Here is a 9,196-nt window from a genome sequence, read left to right as displayed (position 1 = left end):
TAACCAGCTTACTCCAGGGATCCCTGTTTCTGTCCTCCCTCCTCCTGCAATTCCAAGAGGGCTGCTGTCCCCATGCAGCTTCTGTGTGGCCTCTGATGATCTGAGCACCAGTTCTCATGCTCGCCTGGTGAGCACTTTTCTATTTTGAGACCTTCGAAGCTGAGTTTTTAAAGTGTATGCAAGATGAGCAAACAAGTGCTTGACTGGTGCCATTCTCACTCCTCATGGAGGTGACACAAAGCCGCTTTCAGTTTTTAGCAACAGTTTGGTTATTTTGTTGACTCCATTCCCCCACACACACCCAATCACTTGCCTTTTATAAAGATAATAATGGTGTGTGTGTGTGTGTGTGTGTGTGTGTGTGTGTGTGTGTGTTGAGGAGTCAATCAGTTAAAAGTGTATGATAATTATATTAATTGTCATGGGCTTTTTAAATATTATTTGGTGGTGATGGTGGTGGTGGTGCGGCGGTGGCAACGGTGGTGGTGGTGGTGTGTGTGTATAGACCAAATCTGTGACAACCTTTATTTTTTATTGGTTTTGTTTTTCAAGACAGATCTGACTGTTCTGGAACTCACTTTGTAGATTAGGCTGGCCTCAAACCCACAGAGGTCTGCCTGCCTCTGCCTCCTGAGTGCTGGGATTAAAGAAGTGCATTGCCATGCCTAACTAAGCCTGGGCAACTTTGAAAACCTTTTTGTGAGCCTCCATGTTCTGTATGTACTGGGGCTAAGATCTTTTTAATGAGTAAGTCAATTCTCAAAAAGTGCAGTATTCAGGGTGCCTAGAAAGTGGTTATTCAATTTAAAGCCACAAGCCAAGTATGGCTGACAAGCATCTCCTGTATGAGCCTGAGGGCTCAACAGAGGGTGAGTACTTGGCTTTATGACACAAAGTATCTGCATGTCTCCTCTCTCTGTCTCTGTCTCTGTGTGTGTGTGTGTGTGTGTGTGTGTGTGTGTGTGTGTGTGTGTGTGTGTGTGTGCGCGCGCGCACGCCTCTTCCTTGGTCCCTCTTGCTGTGACCCCGGGGCAGTCTAAAGAAATTCCTGTTTCTAGGACTGAACTACATTAGTCATGTACAAGTTATTTCTTTAAAACTATGCAAGCAATTTCAGACAAGTCACATTTCCTAGGAGACTTGAGGGTAAAGACAGCACTTACCACCAGCTTCCTTCCTCTATCTCTTGCCCATCAACCCTCTCCAAACGTATGAAGCCAACAGAAACAGGAAGGAGACATTGAATGGGGTAAATTGAGCCACTCATCACAGACAGCCTCTGTCTTCATGCTTGCCCAATGTAATTTCAGGCTTTTGTTTTATTTGGCTTAGTCCAGAAAACATTCAGTAGTTTGTACTTTATCATCCCTGACCCTCTATGACATCTATGCTGTAGTCATTTTTTAAAACCCATTATAATTAATATAATTATCACACATTTTTAACTGATTGACCCCTCAACACACGCACACACACTCACACCACTATGATTGATGCCTTTATAGCAGGCAAGTAATGAGAGAGATAGATGGAGACAAGCAATAACTGAACCCTTGCCTTTCCACAGTCTATACCCTCCACCACCACAGCTTTCAGAGCTATCTAGTGGGGCATCCTTTTTTAAATTTCCTTCCAAAATATTTTCTGAGAAATAAAAGCAGAAATTGTCCTGTGTGCTCACAAAATCCACTTCCTCTACTGTGTTACATGCAGAGTATTTTCTCAATGGAAATGATAGTATATGCCTCTACAGCAAGATGACTCTCTCCATGCATTCATTTGTCTATGCAACAAACTCTGCCTGAGCAAATTCCTACCTGGTGTGTACAATCCACAGTCTGTGAGTTACATGTACCCCAAGATTGCTAAGTCAGTGGCCCAACACCAAGTTCATAACCTTAAAGCATAAGGATTTTCCTCCACTTTGAAGGGTAGGGTTGAAACAGGGTTTCTTTTTCTAACTTTTTTCTTTTCTTTTCTTTTCTTTTAAATTTATTTATTTCATATATGAGTGCTCTATCTGTATGTACACTTGTGTGCCAGAAGAGGACATCAGATCAGTTGAACTCAAGACCTCTGAAAGAGCAGATGGTGGGTGCTCTTAACTGCTGAGCCATCTCTTCAGCCCTGAGACAGGGTTTCTTTGTATAGCCCTGATTGCCCTGGAACTCACTCTGTAGACCAGGCCTTAAACTCAGAGATCCACCTGCCTCCCAAGTGCTGGAACTAAAAGTGTGTATCACCATTGTCTGGAATTTTTTCACTTCTTTTGATAACTCGATTGTTTTCAAATGTGAACTTGTAGATGACAATAGCATATTACAATGTCACAGGCTAAACACACTAATGAGACACTGAGAATAAAAAGGCGATGTTTTTAATATTGGTTATGAATATAAAGTGCTAATAATGATGGTTGACATTTGCTGGGCCTTTCACTATTCCATATACTGTATATATCAGCTGTCAACTTCACCACAGGCTTATGATCTATGTATAATCTTCACTTACTAGAGGAGGAACATGAGGCTCAGAGACAGTAAAAGCTTGTGATGGAGCCAAGAATCAAATTCAAGCAGTTTGAAAACTAGGCATCAACGTGAGAAACAGAAACAACCAGAAAAGTACATTCAAAATGCAGTTCAGTGATTGAAAATTGAGGGCAGTCTATGACTGTGAGTCAAGAGGGTCGTGACCACATGTGCCAGTATCTAGGACTCAGGGAGGTTGTCTTGTCTTCTCAGTGGGTATGTAGTTCTTGGCTTACAGGTTATCAGTATTGGTCTGGAGTGGTAAACTGGGTATTTGAGAGGCAGAGATGACTTTGAATGTCTGGAAAGGATCAGCAGGATAGTAGAAGTGTAATACTGATGGGGATCCTGGGATGGTTATGTCTCATGAGGATTTAAATTCATGGGTTTTGTGTAGTATTCATTCATTCATTCATTCATTCATTCATTTGATAAAAATCTGAAATGTACCCACTCTCTTCCTAAAAACTTCCCTAGACTTTTGGGATACTTAATGAATACAACAGAAAAAAATATTCTTGTAAATAATGGAGGTTGTGTTCTTGAGAGTGAGACAAGTAATAAAATGAGCATAATAAATAAATATATTTCATATTAAGTCAGACTGTAATCTCAGCATTCAGGAGGTGGAGGCAGGAGAGTTTTGAGCTCAAGGCCAGTCTGGGTGACATACATGATTCTGTCTCAAGAACAACAGTAACAAAAAACAAGTGAGAAGATTATAAGCAGTATAAAAGAGACATCAGGCAATAGCTGAAGGAGGTCAGACTAGCCAGGGCTGAAATCCTAAGGCAGGAGATGCCTGGTTTGTCAGCTGATACACAGAAAGCAGAGGGAAGGTCAGAAAGGATGCCTGAGTGACGCATGGAAGGCTGCTTTGGAATGGATCCCAGAAGAATCAGATTTAGTTGGGTCATGGTGTAGAAATGAAACACAGAGAAAACAGAGTCTTGAGTTCTGTGCAGACACTGACAGGAAACAGGAAATCATCTGAAGACTTCAGCCACTGGGTCTGCAAGGTTAGGCCACAATGGGCTGAGTGGGTGGACAGAGCAAAGCACTGAGTGTGGGTTCTGGAGAGCTAAGCCTGTGGGTGGAGAGGGAGCTGATAAGAACTCCAGGCCCATCGTCACCCAACAGTCACAACATGTCTCATTATTTTGCTTCTTCATGAGTTAATAAACAGAAGGCTTATTATATTGGTAAAACCAGACAAAGCCTGAGAATGGGGGAGTCTGGGAGTAGATAGTACAGCACTGGGGAGACAGCATTAGCTGTTGAGTCAGACTGTCTGGAGTTCAACACTATGCCTGACCAATTTTTCTTTGAGGTCCTCCCTCACTTGCCTGGAATCCAGACATTTTCTTCAAAGAGTACATGGTGGTATGCAGCTGTGAGGATCCCTGAGGAGCTGTGGACCAGAATTAGCTGATTCTGTAGTGGGCCAGTTCCAGATACTTCAGTCTGGAATCCACATGCTGGAAGGTTATTGTTGTGTTTGTTGTATCAAGAAATGTGAGAAATATAGTCTAAATGGGTTTCATGTTGAGGCTGAAGGGAATAGTTACTGCTACAGAAGATGGTGGTGACTGTATCACAATTCAAGCAACTATTTACAAATCGTTACACTTTGCCCCTCAAGCTGGGAAGTAGATTCAGTTAGGCTCCACTGAGGCTCCAGCCACTGGAGGAGTTTGTGCTGTGTAATCCAAATACTAGTCATCCAGACTGTAAGGCATTTCAGAGAGAGAGAGAGAGAGAGAGAGAGAGAGAGAAAGAGAGAGAGAGAGAGAGAGAGTTAGTTAGTTGAGATCATTGGAGTGAGAGAGTAAAATTCCCTCAAAGACATTCTCCAGCAGTGAAAACTAAGGTGACTCTCCTCTCAGCACTGAGGTGTGGAAGGCCACTTCAGGGAGAAACACATTTAGGGAGAAGTTCCACAGTCTCTAGATTCTCTTCTTAATAGTTATAAGTGAACTCTCCCCCATTGTCCACGCCCCAGGAAAAACAGAGTCAGCTGTAGTCAGTCCCACTTGATTCAGGGCCTACTGTGTCCCTTCAGGCCTAGAACATCCCACTACCCCTAGCTACAGTGTCCCACTCCATCCCAGCTCCCTGGCTCTCTCCTTCTGTCACTAAAGCCAACCCTTGTCCAGAGGGAGTTGGGGAGGAATCTGGGGCTCAGCTTCCTCCACTATGTAAACCCTGCCTCAACCAGAGCCGCCACTGAGGAAACGGGAAGGGCATTGTCTTCCCTTCCCAAGACCCAGGTTTTAGCACCGAGTGGAGTTTCCCCAGAGACAACGTCTTAGTGTGATGACATCCAGCCCCAGGTTCAGGCCTTGAAAGGAGATCGTTAGTAATGAGTAAGCACAACTGGGCAGGAAAACCAGGGAGTGAGGAGAACAAGGGGATTGTTGGTTTAAAATTCCTAATTGGCCTCATCCTGAGCAGTTCTGCTGCTTGTAAGACAATCTTTGCCCCAACTGGTAGAGTATGGGGGGAGAGGCTGTGGCACCTATCTGTAGATGACTCACCCCACCTCAGGTGCTTTAAAAGACACTCCCTGAAGTCCCCCACCGAAAACTTCTTCTAAGACCCAGGAAGCAAAAGCTACCCTTCACGCTGTTGGGACTTTGGATGGATCTTTACATACCCAAGATCTGCTATCAAGTCCACAAACATCCATTAGGTTTAAGTAGGATGAAGGCACAAGTCATAAGATGCAACATAGCAGGGAGGTGGGATGAAAAAGGCTAGAGATTTGGTGCAAAAGACAAAAGAGCATATAAACAACAAACAGAATGCACTCTGGGAGATACACTGGGGAATACAAAGAGTCTATGAGTGGATGCCAGGGCCCAACACATGAAGCATGTGAAAAAGGGTAAGCAAACCTCCTAAGCTCTACTGTAAGGGTAAACACAAAGCAGAACCTCAGAAACCACTCGGGAAGTACACGGGGTCCAAACCTGAAACAAATAAGTCTGCAGAGACTGTAGGTAAGCTCAGTGGGTAAAATGCCTGCATAGCTTATAGAAAATCCTGGGTTTGAGCCTCAGCACCATACTACAAGATCTAGTGGCTCACACCTTTAATTCCAACACTCTCAAATTATAAACAGGAGAATCCAGAACTCAAGGTCTTCCTTAGCTTCATAGAGAATTAAAGACCAAATGCCTTTGGCCAAATGCCTTTAGCCCCAACACGTGGGAGGCAGAGGCAAATGGAGCTCTGTGAGTTCAAGGCCAGACTGGTCTAAAGAGCTAGTTCTAGGACAGGACAGCTGGGACTACACAGAGAAACCCTATCTCAAACAAAAAGAGTATCTCTCAACATCCATCTAATTGGACTTATAGCCAGCTGGACTGGAGAGAATTCATGTCTGGTACTAGCCAGCTACTTGTGGCTGGAGAGGCTGTAGTCCCTAGAGGAGAACCTACTACTGTTACTTTCCTAAATCAATATTGTTTCTGGCTTCATCTTGAATACTGATGCTCATACCCACAAGACAAGTGCACCTGTCACTCCTCATCAGAGAAGCTTCTATTATCAGCACAGACACTACTACAGAAATCCACAAATGGTCAAACACAGAGGATAAGGGACAAAGGAGTGGCCAGCCCCAAGTGATATATATCAACAATGCAACCTATACATGAGGAATACTGCAGAAGAGTTGAAAGATTGTAAGAGCAAGAAGTCCAGGACACCCTGCTGCTAGATAGTGCCTTCTAGCTAGACATGACAGGGAAACAGTACCCATGAAATCTCAAAACTATGGATGCCTAGGCAAGACCTGCATAATGACACCACCAACTGACATGCCAATGTAGGTAGGGGACATTTCAAAAGACCCTACCCCTAGATGAAGACCCACCAGCAATCAACAGCTGAGAAGGAATTAGTCTGCTTCAAAGCCAAACCCCTATCAAGATTATCTAATCCCAAGTGGACATCCCTAAATGTATGCATAAAATCAACACCCACGGTCTCAGTAGGGTGTGGGGGCAGGGGGAGTGTGGCTCTTATAATCTTTCCATTCCTTCTTCTACATGTGTGATTATAACACTAGTAGTTAAAGAAAAAGATTGGAGGCAGGGACACAGGAGAAGTTAGATGGAGAGGATGAGTAATAGAAACAATAGAACTACTATACTCATGTATAAAATTCAAAAACAAAACCATTTAAAAGAGTCTGGGTCTAGAGAGATGACTGAGTAGGCAAGCGCAGAGACCTCTGTCAGGTTCCCAGAACCTAAATGTTGGTTCACATTCACCAATAACTCCAGTTCCAGGTCTCACTTCCTCTTGTGACTTCAATGGATGTTGGGAACTCACAGAGAAACACTAAGGAAACCAGGAATGTTACTCATGTAAGAGTATCTCCTCACTGGGCAATGGTGGCGCATGCCTGTAGTCCCAGCACTTGGGAGGCAGAGGCAGGAAGATGTCTGAGTTTGAGGCCAGCCTGGTGTACAGAGTGAGTTCCAGGACAGCCAGGGCTACACAGAGAAACCTTGCCTGGGGGATGGGGGGGGGCAGAGTATCTCCTCAATGGGGGAGATAAAATTTTAAAAACTTTTTAAAAAATGTATTCTATCTAGAAAGCTGAGAGTGGATTTTGCTAATGACCTGGGAACCTTTTTGCTTTCTGTAGAGGCAGGCTTCACCCACCTTTTGCTATAGAGGCAGAACTCATCCAAACTACACAGAATGATTGATTGATTATTCCAGACCCCCTAGACAGTTATTGATCCTTAGGGAAGATGATACAAGTACTTTATGACCTAGTGACCTCTATGCTATCAGTCAGAAACCACACTAGAGACCATTCTAGGCCTTTTAGCTATAGAAGCCACCCTCACGGCCACATGGACTTTGCAAGGGAGTTTCTATGTAGCCACACCTTAAGCTTCATTGTGCGCCTGGAATTGGACTGATTGTTGTCTGGAAATCTTTTCCCAAATTGTACTGTGTTTTAAATACACTGGTAAAAAACTGCTTAGTAGTGAACTGTCTAAACACCCTGAAGACTGATCCAGGCTGAAGAAGTCAATCTGTACCAGGCGTTCATGCTTATCTCTTTGTCTGACATCTGTAGGGACCCTTCACATTGACACCATGCCCACATATGATGCATATGTGCCCACATATGACGCACGCGCACACACACATGTGAAGAGAGTCATACACATAAAATAAAGTCAACAAATCTAAAAAATTTTAAATATATAAAAGGAATGTCTCTTTTTTAAAAACCCTCCAATTAGTCTATAAGAATGAGATTAGAAATCTTCCTTCCTGCCCAAAACTTGGGCCCAGGCAGAGCCAGCACTCCAGACCTCCTCTCACACCCAGAAACAGCTTGACTTCCAGGAGGCCTGTCACATGTAGGCTCACAGGTGAGACACCCCCTGCCCCAATACCTGACCTAACTGGGACCCCAACAGGGCCCAGAGGACACAGGACCTATCTGCCCTGGCAGAGACACATCATCATTCTGGTCTACAACTGTGCCTGGGAGCAGATCAAGTGCTCCAGCCCACCACCACCACCATGCCCACACCCTGAGACGGCTTGACTCCCAGGAGGCCCATCATAAATACACTTGCAGAGACAGCCTGACTTGAGGAAGTCCATCATAACCTCACAGACTTACAGGAGGAACAGGATCAAATCAGAGACAGGAAGAGCAGCTAACACCTGAGATAACCAGATAGAGAACAGAAAGCACAAGACCATAAGCAACAGAAACCAGTGCCACTTGGCAGCATCAGAACCCAGTTCTCCCACCACAACAAGCCCTGGATATCCTAACACACCTGAGAAGCAAGATTCAGACCTAAAATTCCATTTCATGAGGACAATAGAAGACCATAAGGAGGACATAAATAACTCCCTTAAAGAAATCCAGGAGAACACAGATAAACAGGTAGAAACCCTTAAAGAGGAACCATATAAATCCCTTTTAAAAATACAGGAAAACACAATCAAACAGGTGAAGGAATTGAAAAAAACCATCTTGGATCTAAAAATGGAAATAAAAACAATAAAGAAATCACAAAGGAAGGCAACCCTGGAGATGGAAAACCTAGGAAAGAGATCACAAATTACAGATGCAAGCATCACCAACAGAATACAAGAGATAGAAGAGAGAATCTCAGATGTAGAAGATACCATAGAAGATATTGACACAACGTCAAAATAAATACAAAGTCCAAAAAGTTCCTAACCCAAAATAACCAGGAATTCAGGGCACGATGAAAACACCAAACCTAAGAATAATAGGAATAGAAGAGAGTAAACATTACCAATGCAAAGATCCAGGAAACACCTTCAACAAAATCATACAAGAAAACTTCCCTAACCTAAAGAAAGAGGTGGCCATAAACTTACAAGAAGCTTACAGAACACCAAGTAGATTGGAGCAGAAAAGAAATTTCTCCCGTCACATAATAATCAAAACACTAAAATCACAGAACAAAGAAAGAATAATAAAAGCGGTAAAGGAAAAAGGCCAAGTAAAGGCAGACCTATCAGACATACACCAGACTTCGGAGGCAGAGGCAGGTGGATTTCTGAGTTCTAGGCCAGCCTGGTCTACAGAGTGAGTTCCAGGACAGCCAGGACTATTCAGAGAAACCCTGTCTCAAAAAACAAAA

This window comes from Mus caroli, chromosome 5 (assembly GCF_900094665.2).
Source record: "Mus caroli chromosome 5, CAROLI_EIJ_v1.1, whole genome shotgun sequence".
NCBI lineage: Eukaryota > Metazoa > Chordata > Mammalia > Rodentia > Muridae > Mus > Mus caroli.
This window is presented reverse-complemented; position numbering follows the sequence as displayed.